Source organism: Emys orbicularis, chromosome 14, assembly GCF_028017835.1.
Source record: "Emys orbicularis isolate rEmyOrb1 chromosome 14, rEmyOrb1.hap1, whole genome shotgun sequence".
Classification (NCBI taxonomy): domain Eukaryota; kingdom Metazoa; phylum Chordata; order Testudines; family Emydidae; genus Emys; species Emys orbicularis.
The window spans coordinates 7,491,156-7,511,652 of NC_088696.1; positions in this window are offsets into that span (position 1 = coordinate 7,491,156).

Sequence of the window (20,497 nt, forward strand, 5' to 3'; positions counted from 1 at the left end):
CCCCCCTGCCCTGGGATCTTGCCTCAATCCTCCAGCTTATTTTTTCAACCTGAATGGACTTCCCTTGGTCACTCTTCCTTTGTTCGCCAATATCACCAGGCATCTTTTCCTGCCTTCTGCTCTCATAGGCGCCCATTCAGCAAAATATTCAAGCACATGCATAACTTTAAGCACATGAGTAAGCCTACTGATTTATCATGTGACCCAAGGGCATAACTGCTGAACTGGTGCCTCAGTTTGGCACTGGGCATAGTTTACACCCATTCTGATGCCTTTTCATTTAGGTACATCTGGCTTTCCCCCATCTTCCTTTGACCTTGTTGGGCCTCTTTCTTTCCCACTTGCCTAGTAAACCACTAAAACTGTACCAACCCCTCCACCCCCAAAGCCCACTGTTTCTAATTTCAGTAGCTCAGATCAAATCAGCCAGAAGGATTGAAACAAAGACCAGAGCAGTTCAGCCAAAACTGTCTCGCTACAAATTTTCATTTGCTGCTCTTTTTTCAATGGTTGCAGCACAACAGCTGCATCTTGTGCAGGAACCTCTGGGCGTTTTATTTGGGAAAGTGTGAAATTACATTAATGCTGGGGAGGTGAAGAACCTATCTTAAGCAGATACTGTGCGACTGTTTATCTACAAGCTACGAAAATGTTTCTGCAGTTGGCTGATGCTCAGTCCGATGAATAATGTTTCATACAGGAGTTTGCTGTCCCTGATTAGCACAAAATTATCCTTGCATGTGTAGAAACAGTGTTACAGTTATTCTGCCCGAAAGCAAAGCAGGTTTTGAAACTTCTTTGGTTCTGTTTTTTGGTTTTTAAATATCTATATGTTTAGCTTGGCATGCAGGCAACTAGAGAAAGTAGGAAGCCCATTAACAGGATTGGAATAACTGAGCAGAAGTTGAATTTCCCTTTGCAAAGTAGGCATTTGGAGTGGAACATGACGTCTGAATCTAGTGTCACATTCTTTATAATAATTTTAAAAAACCTCTAATTACTTATATTAGGGTGGGGAACTTGCTCCCAATTGAACATCCGCTTCAGTCCAACTCTTCCCGCTTTCCAACAATGCCTAAAACTTTTTCGGAAGTTTCTGATGTGCATTACAGAGCTATTCCTTGCCTGAGTCTGATTCTGCTCTTACACCTTTGTAAATCAGCTATAAATCCATTTAAATCAATGAGATTTCACCAGTGTAGGTGAAAGTAGAGCTGCACCAGTATAGTCATGAAGATTTTTGTTGCCTCTGAATTTTGTTCTCTTACTATTGTATGGTTAAATCCCCAGGTCCTAATTCACCATTGTGTTACTCCAGGTTTATGCTGGGCTAACTCCGTTGAAATCAAAGGAGTAGCACCTATGTAAAACTGGACTGATGCATTGGTGAATCAGGCCCACAATTCTCGTTTCTGTTCTATTTCTCGTGGTCTTTGAAGGCAGGAAACATCTTCCATTTTAGTCAACTGTTCTATTCATCAGTTCTCTAAAAACCACCAGCTTCTGTCAGGAACCCATCTGCCTGTTTGGGAGGGAATTATGTTCGTCCCCTATTCAGCAAAAATACTTAACTGCTTTGCTGAACTGGAGCCTTTGTATGGGACCTGAAGTCATTATGACTATACTCATGACTATGCTCTTTGCTCTTTACTTTGTCAAATAGCGAACCCCTCATTACAGCTGCCTGCCTTTCATCAAGCCCGTTGCTGCTTCTGTCATGGAGAGAGCTATGCTCCATGGCTTCTTGTTGCTATCTTTCAACTGTCTCCTCCTGACTTCCAGCAATTTGCCATCCTTAGGATCTCGCAGAATTGAGGAACCTTTTCTATCTCTGCTTACTTTGATATTCCTCTAGGGCAACAATAGCATCTCTACTGTCTTCTGCTCAAAATAGATTCCATCTCTCCATATCTTCTGCACTAGATTCCTGAATTTCTCTTGTTCATGGTCATCATTTCCCCCCATATTTCATGATTTGCTTCTAGCTGTGAGAATGAACTTGGTCACAAATACTAACCTGTTTAAAGTCCACTTGTGATTAAAGGGGATCAGTTACCGCATAGGCTAATCAGCTGTAAAAATGGGTTCTCCCAGTAGGGCGTTAGAAGAACGTCAAGAACCACTTGACATTTGTGATCATTTCAGGCTTTCTGTGCATCTTCAGTGTGACTCACAGATACACAGCTGTGTAGCTTGTGCTTTGTTTTGTTTTTAATTAAATCTTTAATGGAAGATTGACTGGAATGCCAGTGTTCTAATAATCAAAAATCTACAGCTGTAGGCTTCTACAAAAAATGATGTTCACAGCTTTTCAAATATGTGATGTGTGAAAGTGAACAGACTAGACAAAGATGAATGGAGCTACTTCCAAAAAAAAACAAAAAACGGAGTGACAAAGGAGAATAAGAAAAGGCACCAGAAGTCTGTGACTTCAGGGCAAGTATTGGATAGATGTTTCGTCAACTTTACTTTGAGAGGCAGGATAAACAAACATTGGAGGATGCTGCTGGTGGTGGTAGTTCATTCTTGAGCAGGGCGCTTTGCATTTTTGCTTGGATGAAGAATCCTTCTATTTTTCATAATCTATTAGCTAGCTACATATTGCATAGCACTTTAGGAAAAACTGTTTCTTGACTGACATTAAAAAAAGAATGTTTTGGAGTTCAGCAGTTTCCCAATCTTGATGTTTTCATTTATGCACAGTTGGGAAGATCAGGTGAAGTGATCCTGCAGCTTAACAGAATATACTCGGCGTCCCTGACCAAAACGGTTTCTATAGTGAGGAAAGCAGAATTTTCAAATTGGGGCTTCAATTGGAAGGGGTACAATTATACCCTTGCAGTGGATTGCACCCAACAATTTGTGCATCCACAAATAGAAAGGAAGAAAATACAACTGAATTTGAGTGCAAAACTGAGTGTGGAATTCATTTCAGGCTTAAAAATGACCCACAAAAATTGGCTTGAAATCTGCCCTCTAAATACAAGTGACAAACTGGTTGGTAAATGCTAATTCCCTTGGCTGTGGATACTTTTGAATACCTGTCCTACAATGGGTAGCCCAAATGCTGAATTTCCAGATATATTGTTTCCAAAAGATTGTATTGATCATACTCAGATCTTTGGGCCAATCGACCACTGCCATTGAATCCTGCAAAGCCATTCTCCAGAATGCCATTCCTCAAAAGCCTTACTTCCAGCAATAATAAAAAACACACCTGCAACTGGAAGGGGTGGCCTATGGCATGAGTTATCTCGCCAGCTGATGACACAGTACGCAGGGCCTGCTTACACAGGGTGGATTATCTCTACTAAATACCAGCTTCTGGGGCACAATAGGTAGCAAAAATGGGCTGTGTGGAATTAAAAAGCTCCTCACCAATAAAAACTCAACAGCTGGCTCCACAAGTAAGTAAAAGAGTTACTGAGTACCAAAAGAGAATGTATCACATAAGGAGAAGGGAATGTAATGCTATAATTGTAATAGCATGTTGGAATAAAACTCCCATCACTTTGCCACACACATTTATTCCATTAACCAGTGTAGAGCAGAGCTTTTCAGTTTGATCCATTCATTAATTGCTTTAGTACATGTTGATCTGCACAGGCAAACCTCTGTTCCCATGCAGAGCTCCCTGGATACTGGAGGCCTCCTGTCTGGTTATGACACCAGGATCAGCACCATAGTCTTTCTAAGCTAAAATAACCATAAAGTCAAAGGAAATATTACCAAAGTAAGGGAGGCAGGAGCCGGCCCATAGCAAATGTGAAAATATTTCATTGTCTGAAGATATTTTCTCCTCACGCTCATTAAGACTAGCACTGCCCAGGTGGGCTTTTGTTTACTATGTCATTTTGTGAGTAGCACACTCAGTTTGGCATGGGAAACTGTTTGCTGATATTTTGGCAAGAGCAGCCTTCATCTTGCAATGTACTTCCTGCAAGTATAGCTGTAGAACCTGGCCTTTCTAAACAATAGACTCCTTCTATTAGCCCTCCGTGGCATGACCTTTATAGTTTCTGCTTTAAATTGCTGTGTATACCCACAAGACCTACTGTACTTTCTCAGCCCAATTGTGGAAAACTTCCTATTAAGCAAATGGGTTAAAATGACAAAACTGCTTTTCTCCCCCTTCCCCCGTTCAATAGCTGCAAAACAACTTGTGCTGGTTTAATTATTACAACTAGTGAAAATGGCTACAATGGTAGCACATGTTATTTACCACCTTATCAGGAAATAACACAGTACCAAAAATGAGCAATACCACATAGTTACTGTTGTTTCCTGTGGTGTTACTATGAGTCCGTCACCATATAGCTATGACAAAATGTCTTGCTGTGTACAGAGGTAACTCAGTGAAAGGTTGTTATGCAGTGTTTTGACTTCCAGTAGGGTTGATCAGACTTAAAACATGTTCTCTTCTATTCAGGTTCTTATACCACCCACAGTACTATAATATCTGAGCAGCAACCAAAGCTGCATTAAGTAACATGGCTAGTGTTTGTCATGTGCTTAAGAGATTTATTGATCTCTAGTGAGAACTACTGAATATGGGGTTCCTCTCTTACAGTAAATACAGCAGGCAGTGCTTAATTAGTGCCCGGGCTGAGCCCTGGCACATCTAGGCTTGGCAGTTCATAGCCCCAGCACCTCTGGCTTGCTGCATTTGTTATGAAAGTAAAAATATTGCTCGAGTCCCAGCACCTAATTGCTTGCACCCTGGCCCATCTTTCATTACAAATTAAGCACTGACAGCACATATGTTATAACAGACAATACCCTTGTGTTTAGCTGGGTCTTTGAGATTTTCCATCCTGAAATTCTTATATTGTAAGGTCTGACCTTAGCAGTGGTGCTGGAACTAGGGGTGCTGCCACACCCCGTGGCTTGAAGTAGTAATAACAACCCCCAAATACAGGTTTCCATCATCAGCACCCCCCACTATAACAATTGTCCCAGCACCCCGGCCCTTAGCGTCCGGGATTCTATCTTCGGATGTTAGAAGTCTAACCTGTTCTGGACCCTGCCATTATACCCATAACGGATCATAATTAAATGGCCATGGATGATTTTAGTTTTGAATTCAAGCTTCTCCTGTCCTTGGCAAGCTTTCTTTGATTCCCTGGAAGCAGCCTGTGTCACAAGTAACACTGAATTTGGAGGAATAAAAATAATAAGGAATCTCAAACTCCTGTGGCTGATAAGCAGCTTTTCTGAAAAGTTTCTTGACTTGTGTGTTTAAAAAAGAAAAGTGATATTTTCATAGAGCGTTAGCTGGGCCGAAGTGAGAAAAGGCTGGAGGCAGGGGGAGGAGAGAGCCTGTGGATAGCAATGAAGGATTGAACCAATGAACCTTACGGGACTATGGAGGGAAGGGGAAAACAATTGGAATAAAACTAAGATTTGGTGGTAACCAAGTGTTCATAAGAAGCGTTAAACATAAAATAAAAATATTGGTGTTTGAGCAGGGTGGCAGAGGAGCACATTGCGTCAGCAAAGTAAAAACACCCCTAAAATGTAGCTAAGAATGATATACCTTTGATGTGTAGTTTGTTGCTATTTTTCTATCTTGTCTAGTTTAGATTGTAAACTCTCTGGGGCAGGGACTATGACTGTATGTTGTTTTCAGTAAAATGGGACTCCGATCCCCATTGGGATTGTAAGGTGCAAATAGAATCATTATAAGTGTTTGATGGGTCAAGAGTTTATCCCATAAAAGGGATGCTGAGTAAGACATGGCTTGAAAAGGCAATGCCACTGGGGAAAAAAGATTAAAATCTAGAATATACGCATTGACCAAAATTCAAAAGTGACTAAAGATGGACTTCTAAATCCATATAATACCTTCTTACATAGCACTCTTCATCTTTAGATCTCAAAGCATTTTACAAAGCGGGTCAGTATCATTGTCCCCATTGTATGGATGGGGAAACTGAGGTGCAGGGCGTGACTTTGCCACTGCTCTACTGGATGACCGTGGTAGAGCTGGGAATAGAAACCAGGTTTCCTGAATCCCAGTCTAGTGCTCTATCCACTATGGCATGCTGCCTGTCATAGAATTAAATAAGAATGATCTGTTTTTTTTTTAAAAATGTGCTGAACATCTGTAGCTCCATTGATTTTAAGTGATTACTGATATTTCTCCCCAAGAGGACTTGCAAGGCAGTGGCAGCCTACAAAACATAGGAGCAATGCCTTCCTTTGTGATCACCTTGTCTGTACAAACTTTCCTGGTACAGGGTTGCCTCTTTAAGGGGAGCTGCCCCAGCATGCCTTTCTGGGGGCTGGCCCTTCAAATTTGGCAAGCAGTGGCAGTCCTAAAATGGCCACTATATAACTGATTGCATCTTGTTACATCTCTCTCCCTTCTAGCTCATAAGTATTCTTCATTTTTGTGATGTTTTCTCTCCCTTATTACTGAGGAGGTGGTATAGACTCATCCCAGCTTCTTGTTGTGTTCATGCAGTTCATGCTACACACGGACACCTGCCTGTGTTTTTTCATGGTCTCACACCTGGGTGCACTTGATAGACGTTTTATGTGCAAATACCACTTGGAGACTGGGTATATGTTTCATTAGCTGTAACTACTTGTACAGGTGTTTGCATGTGCAAATTTTCACACACACAGACAATCCTTTAAGTGTGTTATTGGGGTTCAGTCCTTTTTACCCTCACAACCAAAGAAATCCCCTAACCAATGTGAAATAAATGAATGGGAAACCGCAGACTGTTTATGAAGAATACAGAGGGAGGGCTCGCCCTTCTTTCTTCCCTAGAAATCACGGCTGGTATCCTGTATGAAATGATACTATTTACAGGGACTAACCAGTTAGTTCTATAACTTACTGAATTACCATTTCACTGTTCTTCATTTTTAATGCAAGATCCACTGTTTTTTATATCCCTTTGTGAAGAATTATTTGTTCTGAATCTTTGGAAAATAGAACTCCTGATTCTGTTATGTTCTGATCCATGTTGTTGGGGGGAGAGGGGGGTTGTTTGGTTTTTTTAAAGGATACTGGGATTATCAAGATTTGGATTAGCAAGCAATTTCCTGAGTTTCCCAACATCATAAATGAGGTCAAAAAGGTCCATTCTGAATGGAACCCATTAATCTCCTTGTTAGCAAGGAAACGTTGAAAAGTGCAGGTGTTAACAGTCTCTGTGTTATTTTTGGGAGAATGTGAATTGAAACACTCACAGGAAGTGCACTATTCCCTTGCCAGCATCCTGAAGTATTATTTTAGGCAGCAGAACTAAGGGTTATGTGCAGGATTATTCTTCCATCACACCTTTAGGGCTAGAATACTTCATATGCAAGAATGTTGCCTTGAGCTTTTTTTTTTTTTTTTAAATTAAAATAATCAGTGTGGTCTACATCCACCAGTAAAGCTGTGGTGTACTGTGTGCTGTGTAAAAGCAGAACAGACATTGATCGCAAGCAGCGTCGTACAGAGCTCCAAGCAATCTATGGAATAGCTTAAGCCCGCCCTGAAATACAGGGAGTAAATGACATCTCGCCCACGAGGCCTTCTTTGAAATCTATCCACAGTAAAATATTTATCCAAGCCGGCTCAGATCAACAGACTAAATCTAGTAGAAATGAGCCGGAGTGGCAAAATTTGGATTGGGATCCAACACCCAGGCGGTTCACAGTTTTTAAGGGCAGAAGAAACCACTATAATTATCCAGTCTGACCTCGTGTAGAACTGTGGTAGTGCAGAATACAACCCAACTCCCTGATGCTCTATCCATTGGACCACAATTGCCTGTCTGTATAAGCACTTGTCCAGACCAGCACCTGCAACCTCCCACACCCAGAGCTAGAATCACACCCCTATGATAACAGGGTTGGGGTTCTGTTTCAGGCCCATCTCTAGCATATTTACCACTTGAAAGGGTTCCATCAAAGTAGGCCTTATTTTATTTTATTTTTGAGTAGGGTGGAAAGGGGGTACAATGTATTCTAGTGGGAACTCCAATGTAGCAAAGAAAACCAGTGAAAAATAGTTCTGCAAATTAAAGCAATATTCATGGTTTCCAAATAAAGCAACTGCATCGCTGCTTAGCTGCAGGAAATGGTTTCAAAGTATTGACGCTTTGTGATAATATGGCTTGAATTTGTTGGCCCCGCTCTGGAAGTGCTTGTTGTTGCAAAGAATGAACTTATGCGGTTGTCTTTACATAGCCAGACAAAGTTAACAAAGCCACATCACAGGACCAATGTCAAACAGCATTGGTGGAAAAGTGAATGTTCTGGATACAAAAGCTTTCCCCAGTGACATATATTATATGGTTAGAAAAAGAATCATTACCATAGAGATTTATGGGGAAACCACCCAAGATCACTAATTATAAACTAATTACCCTCCAAGACATTCAGGGCTCTGTGTTCCTCTCTGGTCTACAAACATACGGGATAGGGAAAACCTTACACTTTTTTCACAATTAGTGGGAGAAAGATAGCACAGAATCCTAATAGGGTTGATTATTATTTGGTGGTAAAGGCACAAATATTACAGGGAAAAGATAAGCATTATACATACCCTTTCCCTCAAATGTCCCACTTTCAGAACTGAAGGCTAAGAGGCATCCTTCTGAATACATGTCATTTTAGACAGCGTTAATTATACAGTCACTCACCAAAAGAACTCTTTTATGGCTAACCGTTATTTCTGTGACTAGCGTAGCTTTTGGCTAACAAAGGGAAGCCAACTTTTCAACCACTATAAGCAGTTACCTATGCAAAATGTACACGCTAAGAGGCTGATTCAATAAAGCCCATTGAAGTTCCATTGAAATTAATGGAAAGACTCCCATTGACTTCAGTGGGCTTTGGATCAGGTCCCTAATTTACATGCAGTTATGATAACTGCAAACATACTTCAGGTAAATGTGCATGCCAATGTCTAATTGTGCTCATTCATGTAATTACCCAATTTGCGTCCAGTTGCTACTATTGTATGCACAGATTAGACACGTAAGTATGCTCCGAAAGTGTCAGTCTGGCCCAGGAAATGTTAGCACATCTAGAGAGGAAAGCATGCATAGTACGTAATTATTTGCCTGATAATCCACAATGGCACCAGGCTGCCCATGGGAATAACAATAAAGGCACTTTTATCATGTAATCCACATACCTCATTAGGTTTTCCCATAATGGCAGGCCAATAGGTGAGCCAGAGTCTTTAACCTGCTCTACTAATTTAATTACCGTATTAAACATTAAGTAGCATACTCATGTTTCTTTAGATGTAAGAGATTCAGACAGAGTGGAAAGATGGGCAAGGATTATAAGCACAGTAGAAATTGCAGCATTCCTGTTATGGGAGCTAGTGATTGCTGTCCACTAAAAGGCAAATGGAAGATAAGATTCCCAGCAACTGAAGTCATAAATACTTAACTTTCACCTTCAATGTTTTTAACAAAGATACTCCCTTCTCTTAAATGCAATAATTTAAACTAATGTGTTAACCCCCATCACATTTTTTTTTACCTGACATCTGTTTAAACATCTGTGCAACAGGACAAGAGTGAATCATATTACCCTGATTATATTTGTTTAATTCTACCATATAGTCTTTGATCCACATCAGTTTCACATGCCTAGCCAGATGCCACTAAAACAAAACTCTACTCTGTGTGTGTTATTGTGCTGAACAATCACAATAAAGGCACAAAATCTTGATTTTTGGCTATCTTGACAAAGGAGAAAGAAAAGCCATTTAGTTTGCATGCTGCTGTTTACAAACGGATTATGTCTGTGGGGAGAAAGTTGCTTTCCTTCAGTTAATTACTCCGAATAATGAAGGCAAAATTATCCCCACAGCTTCACTTAATAGTGTCTCCATTTCTGGGAGCTCCTTTAATCAAGACATTATCTAATGGTACATAACAATGGACTTTAGTGATCTTCTCTGCTCTCGGGGTGAAGTTCATTCCTGTTCACAAGATCCACACAAGGACTTCTGCAGGCTCTATTCACATGGGTAAGTTTCACCCGGCATGAATACCCATGTGCCATAGGGCACTCATTAAACTCCCAAAGTTCTGCCCATGTATATTCACTGCAAAATCAAAACTGGACTCTTTCAGGGCAGTTTCTTTACCGGTTGTTCCAAAATCCTAGTTAGGAACTTGGACCGGAAATCCCCAGGGCATGATACGTTTGCTCTTTCCTCCAGAGACATTAAACTAGCAAAGAGGATCACAAACAATTCGTCTTTCTTGTGTTTAACATGGTTTTTGCGAGCTCAAAATTTATGAACTCTGTAAGCATGCATGACAACTATATGCCATCACAATCAATTTTTTAGTTCTGGTGTATGCTCTTTGCTCAAAATGGTTCTTTGGAATCTCCAAGATGTGTGATTTTAAAAAGATTTCTTTTGATTTAAACAAAAACCCACCTAAATTGAATGATTCCAGTCCATGTTTTTAATTAGATGGTTGGGAATTTACCAAAATCAAGTTACCACACATTTGGCAGCATCTCAGGCAGCCTTACAAATTACTTAGTTAAAACTAAAAGCTTCAGAAATCCCTTGGATTATGTGGAGGCCCAGCTAAACCTTGTTAGGACGAGTCTGGAGAGAAAAGCTGTTTTTATTTACATTTGTTTAAGTGCTCATCATGGTAAAATATGACAGTGCTACAGGATTGCAGGCTTTTCCAAGATAGCATCGAGTACTTTCAAGGTCAGATACAGTGCAAGACCAAAAAAAAAAAAAAAATCACGTCAGTATCATTAGAGCTGGACAAGATTGGTGGGGGGTCAAAATCATCCCTATGTATTCGTAACACTGTACATTTTTTCCACGTTTCCAGTGATACTGTGTTTTATAACAGCAGTGTGATCTTTTCTGACTGGTACTTTTTTTTATGGGAATGTTTCCCACTCCTAAACTAAAGGTCATCTTGACCAATGTGTTGAGCAAGATGCGTCTAAGGCAGGGACTTTAACAGGAGGTACACAGCTAAAACCTCACAAGAGACTTTCCCATTGGGTCAGAGGGTGTAGAAAGGGACTAATTCTGAGCCTAGATCTGCATGGTTTCTATAGCAGTCAATGGGAGCCATGCAAGGGTAGAGTATGGCTCAAAGAGAGGAAGGTGAGTGAAGATATGGGATAAACACTCAAAAGCTGCTTTTTTGCCATATGCCACACAGGTTAGCTTTGGCCGTGGCATAACTTTGACTGACTATTGCTTATTACTGATCTGAGCTTTAACATGTCCTGGCTTGCCGCTGATGGGCTGTATTGAATTGTACTTCTGTACTTTAGTTATATTGGGGCTAGACCTGGTTGCATTTTTTTTCCTCTGTAGAAAATTTTACACTTTAATGGTCATAATAAAATGGCCGCTGAAAACTGCCAAATATTTGGGGAAGAGGGGAGAAATCAGCTGAAATCTGAAACCAAAATTGGGTTGGGGCTGAATTTTTTCTTTCTTTCTGGCTTTCCAATAAAAGAATTGTTAACATTTTTGAGGGAAGCAGTTACTTTCCACAAAAATTGTCATTTAATCAAAAATCCAATTTTCCACAAGGGAAAGAAAAGTTTTGATGGAAAATTTACCACCAGCAGTTTTGGGGTACTACTTATTGATGTAGTTTTCAGAGCAGATAAATGGGTGGCCCTTGTTAGCGCTTGTATGAATCCAAATGAATAAATACTGCTCCTTTTGCTTGTAGTTACAATAGACTAGCAGATTCAAAGGGATTTTTTTTTTTTGGCAGCCTGTGGGAATGGGGCTGGGAGTAAGTAATATTCAAGTCATTGTAAAGTCTCTTCATCCAGTCTTGATGTGTTTGGGTATTTTCTCAAGTGATGTTTCCTTCCTTTTGTTTTCTACTCTCCTGCCTCTGCTTACAGAGAAGCTGTTTAATCTCTATTTTGTCTAAAATGCTTAGTAAACAAGAAGGTGGTCTGTAAGATTTTTCTGGGTTTCACTAGCGCAATTGTGATAAATGAAACACCCAGGCAGCCAGTAGCTATAAAATCCCTCTTAGTAGCTGTTGTCTAATTGCTCTACCTGTAAAGGGTTAAAAAGTCTCATTGCTATGCATAACCTTGGGAGTTTAATACAAGCCTGGAGTGGCCAGTATTCATTTTTAAAATCCTTGTGGGCCCCCACCTTCTGCATTCGAAGTGCCAGAGTGGGGAATTAGCCTTAACAGCAATGTTGATAGCCTGCCGGTCTCAGTTCTCAGCATGAGGGTTTCCTTTGCAATGCCATTTAAGTGCCTTTAAAAATTTGAAGTTTGCCTGAGAGACTGCACACACACAACAAAGAAAACGTTGGTGAGGTTTTTGTTACAAAACCAGCAATAATTGTGGGAACTCCAGGCCCACTTCCAAAACATGCTTGGTCCCCTGCTTTATTTCAGTCATCGTCTGGGCGCGAGGCTCAGTTGCCTTCTAACTCCCCCTACCTGGTTTCTCAGAGGAAGCCAGTCGGTCGTCCTCTCTCATCCGCGTTCTCTGCTTGGGGGCTAGTTCATAAGTCATTTTGTGCACATACAAGTTGCCCTTGGGTTGAAAAAATGTGCTGCAGATTTCTAATTACCTGATGTGAAGGTGAAAATAGGTCACTGGATACCTCGCTGCTAGTATTTGCCTCCCAAATTCACTGTCATCACAAAAATGTGGGTGTAATTATGGTGGGCACAAAACTGCACTGTTAAAACCAGTTTGAAAATTAGGCCTAATGGCTGTGTCATCTTAGTGATGTTCAGTGTCTTACGTGAAATGCTTTGGTGATATCAGTCCAGGTCCTAACGGACAGAAATCCACATCAGAAAAACTATTGCTAAAATTGGTACTAATTAGTGTCTTTCTGGCACTCTGAACAGCAAAGCAAAGCATTGAATAGCCAATAGAAGCCAAACTCTTCTCTCATTCCTAGAAGTGGTCCCTGCATGGTTAGGGCTGAGGGATGTCGATGGTGGACATAAGCTTCCCCAGTGCCATACCTGTTGTGTAGATGAATGGAGTTCAACAGTCTCCAGTGCTGTCTCTCCGAAGGCCTTCCCCCAGTGCTCAGCGAGGTAGTTAATGAGCTAGTGAAAACCATATTAAAAACAAAGTAGGTTTGCAGCCAAAATTATTTTAGTTCTTTCTACCTGTGAAAATCCCCGGCTCCCATTTTTGTTTGTTTACTTTCTCCTCGAGATTTCAATTACGTACCTCAGTCCCTGTGGGTGGTGGGAAATGTTCATATCGCTCCACACAGAAATACAGCTTGTGGGGAAGAAAATGTATTTATTTTTCATAGCTGGGATGGGGTCATGGTGCTTGCTCCGTGCTATGTTCCTTGCCATCAATACACTATGGGGGGAAGCTCAGGGTCTGGTTGGGCTTCCAAAGAATTTACTTTGAAATCATTTGCAACGCCTCTGAAAGCAAGAAAAATGTTCCCATTCATTGATGCTGCAGGGTAAAAGTGAATGAGGGGAGAAGGGAAGCGCATGGTTGAAGAAGATTTGCAGCATTTCCAGGTTTAAATGGAAAGAGAACGGAAAAACAATCATATTTAATGAGAAAAAGACATAAAATCAATTAAACAGCACTGGCTTGATTCTCTATTGAGCTAGAACTCTGCTTTGGATTCTGTAAGATTCTCTGATGCAAGGAGGAGGTGATTCCATGCAACTTTAACTTGTGACACTAATGCAGGATCCTTAAGGGACCCTATGCCAATAGATGTTGTCATGGAGGAGTTCTTCTCTGCCTCTCCCCAGCCTGTCCTGGGGAGAGCCTGTCCTGGGGAGAGGCAGGACAAAACTTTGATGCCAGCTCATGCACTTTGCAAGTCGTAAGCACTGGAGTTTGGATTTTTGTTGCTAGAAAACTACTTTTCTTCAGGAATAGAAAGGCCCAGGGATACTGGGTCGAGACAGCACAGATCTGGAGAAAAAGGAGCAATGTCACGTGGAATTGTGGGAACACCCTGTTATTGGGGGAAGTGACCCATTTTGGAATTGGGCCCATCCTCCAAAATGAGAGGGGGAAGCAACCAAAATTGGGTTGTGTAGAAAAGCAAGACCAGTGGAAGGAGGGGTACTTCTTTAGACAAGAGAGAGAGGAGAGTATTGCTAAGACAAATGCTGACATCCCAGAAATCAGAGAATAAAAGGCTGCAGAAGCCAATGGTGGCTTCAGTAATATTAATTTGTTTCCTTCCATACCGACAGCATGCAGTGCCTCCGCTGCTTGCTAGAAAATGAGTCAAGGAGGAGGTGGAGTGGGGACTCTCACTTCAGCCAGACCTCTGGGGATGGAGGGAAGAGATGCTGAAGATACCCATTACTTTGGCAAGCTGGTATCCATGATTTGAACTATCAACACACAGGAAGTCACCACTGGTACTGACTGAATCTTCTGTGCAATGCATTGCCTGGTTTTACTGTACTGCTTATCTGTGCATGCAGTATGTTGCTGCATGGTCAGCACTAGATCAGACATATTTTAGGTCAGTTGGTTTTGCATGGAATGACACTATGTAACTTCCATTGTTATCAATGGGATTTCCACCGACTTACTGCAGGGAGAGAAGAAACAAAGGACCAGACTCATCCCAGAGCTGTAAACTCTAGTGGAAGCTCCTTACAGCAGAAAATCCATCAGTGAGGGAGGGTGGAGGGTGGTGGAAAGAAGCCATCACCTTCTCTGGGTTAGAGAGGGGAAAAGAGGGGTCAGTGTTACCCAAAAAAGTGTGTGGCACTAACATGGGAGGGATCTTGGCTAGGGAAGCCAGGGATATACTGATACACTACATCCCCTCAGTAGCCTCCTCTGGCAGGGTTGCGCCCCTTGGTGGAAAACTGAGATGGGTGGCAGTGGCCTGCTTACCTCTCCCTCAGGACCAGTACCTACAGGGATGCAAGGGACTCATAGACTTTAAGGCCAGAAGGGACCATTGTGATAATCTACTCTGACCTCCTGCACATTACGGGCCTATAAACTCTAGCTGAGTTACTGAAGTCCTCAAGCCATGATTTAAAGACTTCAAGTTACAGAGAATCCACCATTTTCACTAGTTTAAACCAGCAAGTGACCCGTGTCCCATGTTTCCACATCTGCGAGTGCTTAAACTCCGATACGAATCCCTCTCCTTACTCCTTTGCACCAACCTGTGCTATGAAATGTCAGATCATGTACTTTAATACCATCAGGAAGAAACTGCAAGTTCGAAGGGGTAGAATGATGGGAGCTGGCAATAACTCACCCACCGGGCAACTTCTTGGCCTGCTTCTGTTTTTTAAAAAGGCTCACTGAGCTTGCGGTCCTTGAAGGGATTAGAGTAGAAATTTCCAAGAAAAATAATTAAGCTCTTACAGTAAAAGCTGAGCTCTACGTGAAGAGTCAAAGAGGGATTTTAAATTCAACACTGAAAGAAGATAGAGTTATAGAGTTTAGGGCCACATGGGTCCGGCAGATCATCTAGTCTGAAATCCTGAATGTCACAGGCCACCCGGCACCACCCACTAAGCCCAACGACCCAAGTATGACAGCCCAGTGGAGACGTAACGGTTGCATGCCACATGCAAAGAAAGGTAGGGACTGAGGTGCACCAGTGCTCACAAAGGCAGTGATCAAAATCTGATCTTGCAGCCCTCTCTGCTATGGGCTTGATCCAACTGTCGTTCAAATCAATGGGAATTTTTCCACTGAGTTGGATGAGGCCCTACATTGATAGCTGTCTTGAAATGAATGGGAATCCTTCTTCAAATAAGGACGACCCTTTTATTGAAGGTTTGGAGGACTGGGCCTGAGCACAAGAAGTTTAAAAACCAACCTATTTTCCCCCAAGCATCTCCCCATCCAGCTGTCTCCAGGCCAATTAATGGAACACAAGAGCAAGCTAGAACACCAGCTGCAGGTCCCTGAAGTTCACGCGTGTTTTGGTGTATGTTGAACAATGCTCCCATTTGGTGCTTTTGTATTGGGTTCAAATTGTGTTTTTCTTTTTGTAGCAAAAGGGCATCAGCAGGTGCTCAGCACCATGCCAGCCTGGGCCCTTGCTGAGCCCAGCTAAACTGCAGAATCTCTCCAAGGGTTAAGACAAAAGGAGACGGGACACCACGAATGATGGAAAATCAGTGAGCGCTGATGGTTTTTTTTTAAAAAGCGTGATGAAGAAGAGTCACAACAGGACTTGCCTAGCAACCAGTATCCGGGGCACAGTGTCTGAAGCTGAACGGAATAGAGTAGGCTTGCTCATTTTGCTGGGAAAGCTGTCAAATTATTCTTGGTGAGATGGCGCTGCACTGAACGCCTCCAATGTGTTTAACGACCTAATATGTTAGGGTCAGATTCTGCCCTCAAACACACGGACATAATCTCATTGTCTTCAATGGAAATGTAGATCTCAGGCCTTAATTCTTTAGGGTGTGATTTTCAAAAGCACACAGCATTGACCTAATTTGACTCCCAGTCAAGCCAGTTTGTACCACTGGCTTCAATGGGAGTTGAGCGAGACCAATTCTGAGTGCTTCTGAAGATCCAACGCCAGGGCCCTGATCCTGCAAACCTGCACTCGCATGTTTAACATTACTACCGTGAATAGTTCCACTGAGTAAGTATTTGCAGGATTGGGGTTTCAGACTACTTTTTTTTTGGTCAAAAATGTGTGCACTTATTTTTGTAAGTTCAAATTGGGACACCATGAAAACATAAAAGCTCAGAATTCAAAGGTTTCCTGTTATAAATTATCTTTTATCCCTCAGGCACAGGAGGGGAAAATATAGCCAAGATTAGATTTAAAAGATTTTTTTTATGTACAGAAACCTAAAAATAATCTGTCTGTGGGACGTACAGTTATAAGGTATTAATTGCAGATCATGTTGTTTCAGAATGCATTTATTATTATAGAATATTTTTTTCTTTTAAAATATATATTCTTCAACCTGTGGAGATCCTGAGTTTACTAGGGATGCTATGTCTGAAATCGAGGATGATCAAGACTCACTGAAAAATTGAGATATATACATTACTTTTAAAAAAATCACCTACCAAACAATTCTTAGTAGTTTAAAGAACTACATGCATGGTATGGATCAATAAGGGATACAAGGACTTTCCGTGTGTGTGTGTGTGTGAATTTAATTGAACATTACATTTTTATATCCTGAATGGTATTTTACCTGAGAAGTTTTATTTTATTACAGTGCATTCCTCTTTGGGAGATGTGTGGAGAGAACACTAATATGTATTGTCACATTGGCTTGTGCGCATGTGAATTTCATAGTAGGTTACTAGTTTGTCCCAGGAGGTTGTCTTCAAGTCTTTCACCTTCTCGGTCCGTTCAGTATTTATGGGGCGGTTCTTCCCTTTAATCCCTTCCCTCCTAATTGTTTTGCTCTGTGGTGGGTTTGTGGCGTGGATAACTGGGTGAAAGGAACTCTGTGCTAGTAACTTAAGCTCAGAATTCAGAGTTGAGATACCTTGGTTTTAGCCCTGGCTCTGCCAAAGACGTGCTGGCTTTGGGCAAGTGGCTTCACCTCCATTTCCCCATCTGTAAAATGAAGGTAATAATACCTGCAACATCCTAGTGAAAGAAGGAAGTAAAGATGAATCAGTAATATTTGTAAAGCACTTTGAACATGTGAAGTACTCAACAGTGTTATATTCGAAAAAAAAATACATGTGGCGGGTGGGAGGTGTATTGATAGATGCCAATAACATTGGAAGATTAAGTGAGAGAATGGAGAGAGGCTTTTTCCGACCAATGTTCTTCAGTAGCTTTCTTCAGAAATATTCCATACAAAAATTACCTTAGAACACCTTAATACCTAAGGGATTGACCTAACTACTTCTCCAGCGTCAAGGGGCATGAGAGAACCACAGAAAACATCTCTGTGACATTGGTCCTATTGAATGTCATGTGCTACTCACGCAGGAGGACTGGAATTGCAGGTAATTATGATCGCTTCCTGGGTCTTAGGAAAAAATGCAAACAAGAAAGCTGGCAGTTAGCTAGAGTGGACAGTCTTCCCTTCTTGGGCCTTGGAATTCAGTGACTGGATCATCCCTCATCACCTATACAGAATATTGAAAGAGAAGTTAGAGGCTCATATAGCTGCATCCAGAAGGGTAGTTGGAGATATCACATGCTCTGAACGTATGGGAGTGTCTTGAACTCTTAGATAACGCCTGGGACCTCTGCACAGGTATTCCACTCATCGGAGAAAATAATAGTCTTTTCTCTGAGGCTGGAAGTGCAGTCCAGTAATTTTAGATTATGGCCAAAACTTACTGGTTGAACCTTAATTTAGCCTTTCCATAATGAACCTTGTAGTGGATATTTATTAAGGGAAGAAAACAAAGGCACTATCTTGACAATGAGCAATACCAAATCTCTTCAAAATGCATTATACCTGCATCAGCCATTACTGGACCTTTTGGGTGAGCTTCCAGTTAATACCAAGAGGGAATGTAAAATACCCGTTATCTATCTGAGAATACACCTTGGTGTGAAAACGTTTAATCAATGCATGAAGAAAGGAGAAGTGTTTCCATTTATTAAAGCCATTTCACAGAGCAACAGTAAAATCCACACAATATCAGAGCCCCAATGCTTTATTATTTAGGAAGGGAGATGTATCACTCCATGGCAAAGAGGATACGGTGCTCGATAGCATTCTACAGGTGGTTCGTGTCAAAAACATTCTTGAACTTGTAAGGTTAGTGATTTCCTGCCATTTTGGGATGAACATTCTTCCAGGCAGCTTGACTGTACTGCCATGCCTTATAAGACATGTTGAGATAGCAAGAGGAAAAAAGAGATTAGCTGTGCAAACTACCAGAAGGAGGATATAATTGGAGGAGATATTTGTGCACTATAAAGTTTGTATAACATAAAAGGTCTAAAACAGTTGAGCTCCCACAAAGAGTAGATGTTGAGAACAACTGCTGAACCTTTTGAACTACATGAGAGGCACTGTGGCTTGTAGCTAGGGGCCCAGATTAGGCCACAAGAGGACTCCGGGTTCTATATCTGGCTTGGTCATTGATCTGCTGTGTGACCATGGGCAAGTTGCTTTGCCTTTGTTTCCACTCTTACCCCTAGTCTAGAGTGTAAGTACTTTGAGGAAGAGACTGTCTCTCACAATGTGTCTTTAGCCTAAAGGCTCTCTAGGGGCTACTATAAAAGTAGTACTACTGATAACTTTTAAAGAGTCAACCTGGCTCACAGGATGGTGGCTAGATCTGGTCACTCATTGCAGTAGAGATTGAAATCCTACTCCAGCATTGACTGTAATAAGGAATTGTCTCACAAGGTGTTGCAAGAAGTAGTATCTGAGAGCCTTCCATTTCCCATATTTATCATTTAGCACAGGTTGCCGATTAACAACCTCCTACTCCTTAATCATCATGACAGACCTCAGGTCTGATATTCTTCTCCACCTAGCATGCAAGGGTTCTGTGCATCTAAGAGAGCAGAAGATGAGTGTAGAGATGCACGATATGGAAGTAAGATGATCCGGATGCCTTTGGCTGACATTTTCAAAGCCATCTAAGGTATTAGAAGACAATTCTCATTAAAATCCCTTAGGGGTTTTTGAATATACTTAGGGTACGTCTATACTTACCTCCGGGTCCGGCGATAAGCAATCGATCTTTTGGGATCGATTTATCGCGTCTTGTCTAGACGCGATAAATCGATCCCGGATCGATCCCGGAAGTGCTCGCCGTCAACGCCGGTACTCCTGCTCCGCGAGAGGAGTACGCGGAGTCGACGGGGAGCCTGCCTGCCGCGTGTGGACCCGCGGTAAGTTCGAACTAACATACTTCGACTTCAGCTACGTTATTCACATAGCTGAAGTTGCGTATCTTAGTTCGAAGTGGGGGGTTAGTGTGGACCAGCCCTTAGCCTTAGTGTCTATATAGACTTGAGAGGTGATGCCATATAGAGATGACATTGGAGTCATTGCTTAGGGACATTATCATAGTCCGAGTTTTATCTGCAGTATGATTGTTGCCAAGTGATTTTTTTTAATGGAGTTGAGCCCCATCATGTTGGGTCTCCATGGAGAATTGCACCCTTAGACTTTTTTGGACAACCCCCAAAACATTTTCTGTACAATCATGTTTCTGTTTTGCTTCCAAATTTTATATAACTGTAGTTCATATAAACTAATCTTTCTCTTCAGTCTGGAGCCGTTCATGCCTAGCAATTACATAAAGATCAAGAAAAACACACACATGGGATCAAATCCTGCTCTTCTTTACACCAAAGCAAACCTGAAGCTAATTGAATTTCAGCAGAATTGGGCCCACCTAAAAGTAACATGGGTGCAGAGAGTTTTCTGTAAATTTATTCGGTCAAATTCTCTGCAAGTGTAAATGGATGCAGTTACCCCAGAAGAATGTTTGTCACCTCAGTTTTTTTCTCAAGTTCATATATGTTTAAGGAATAATAGCTTGAAATAATTTTATGAAGTTCTTTTACAGTGAACATATAGAAAATATTAAGTTGTTCTATACCAGT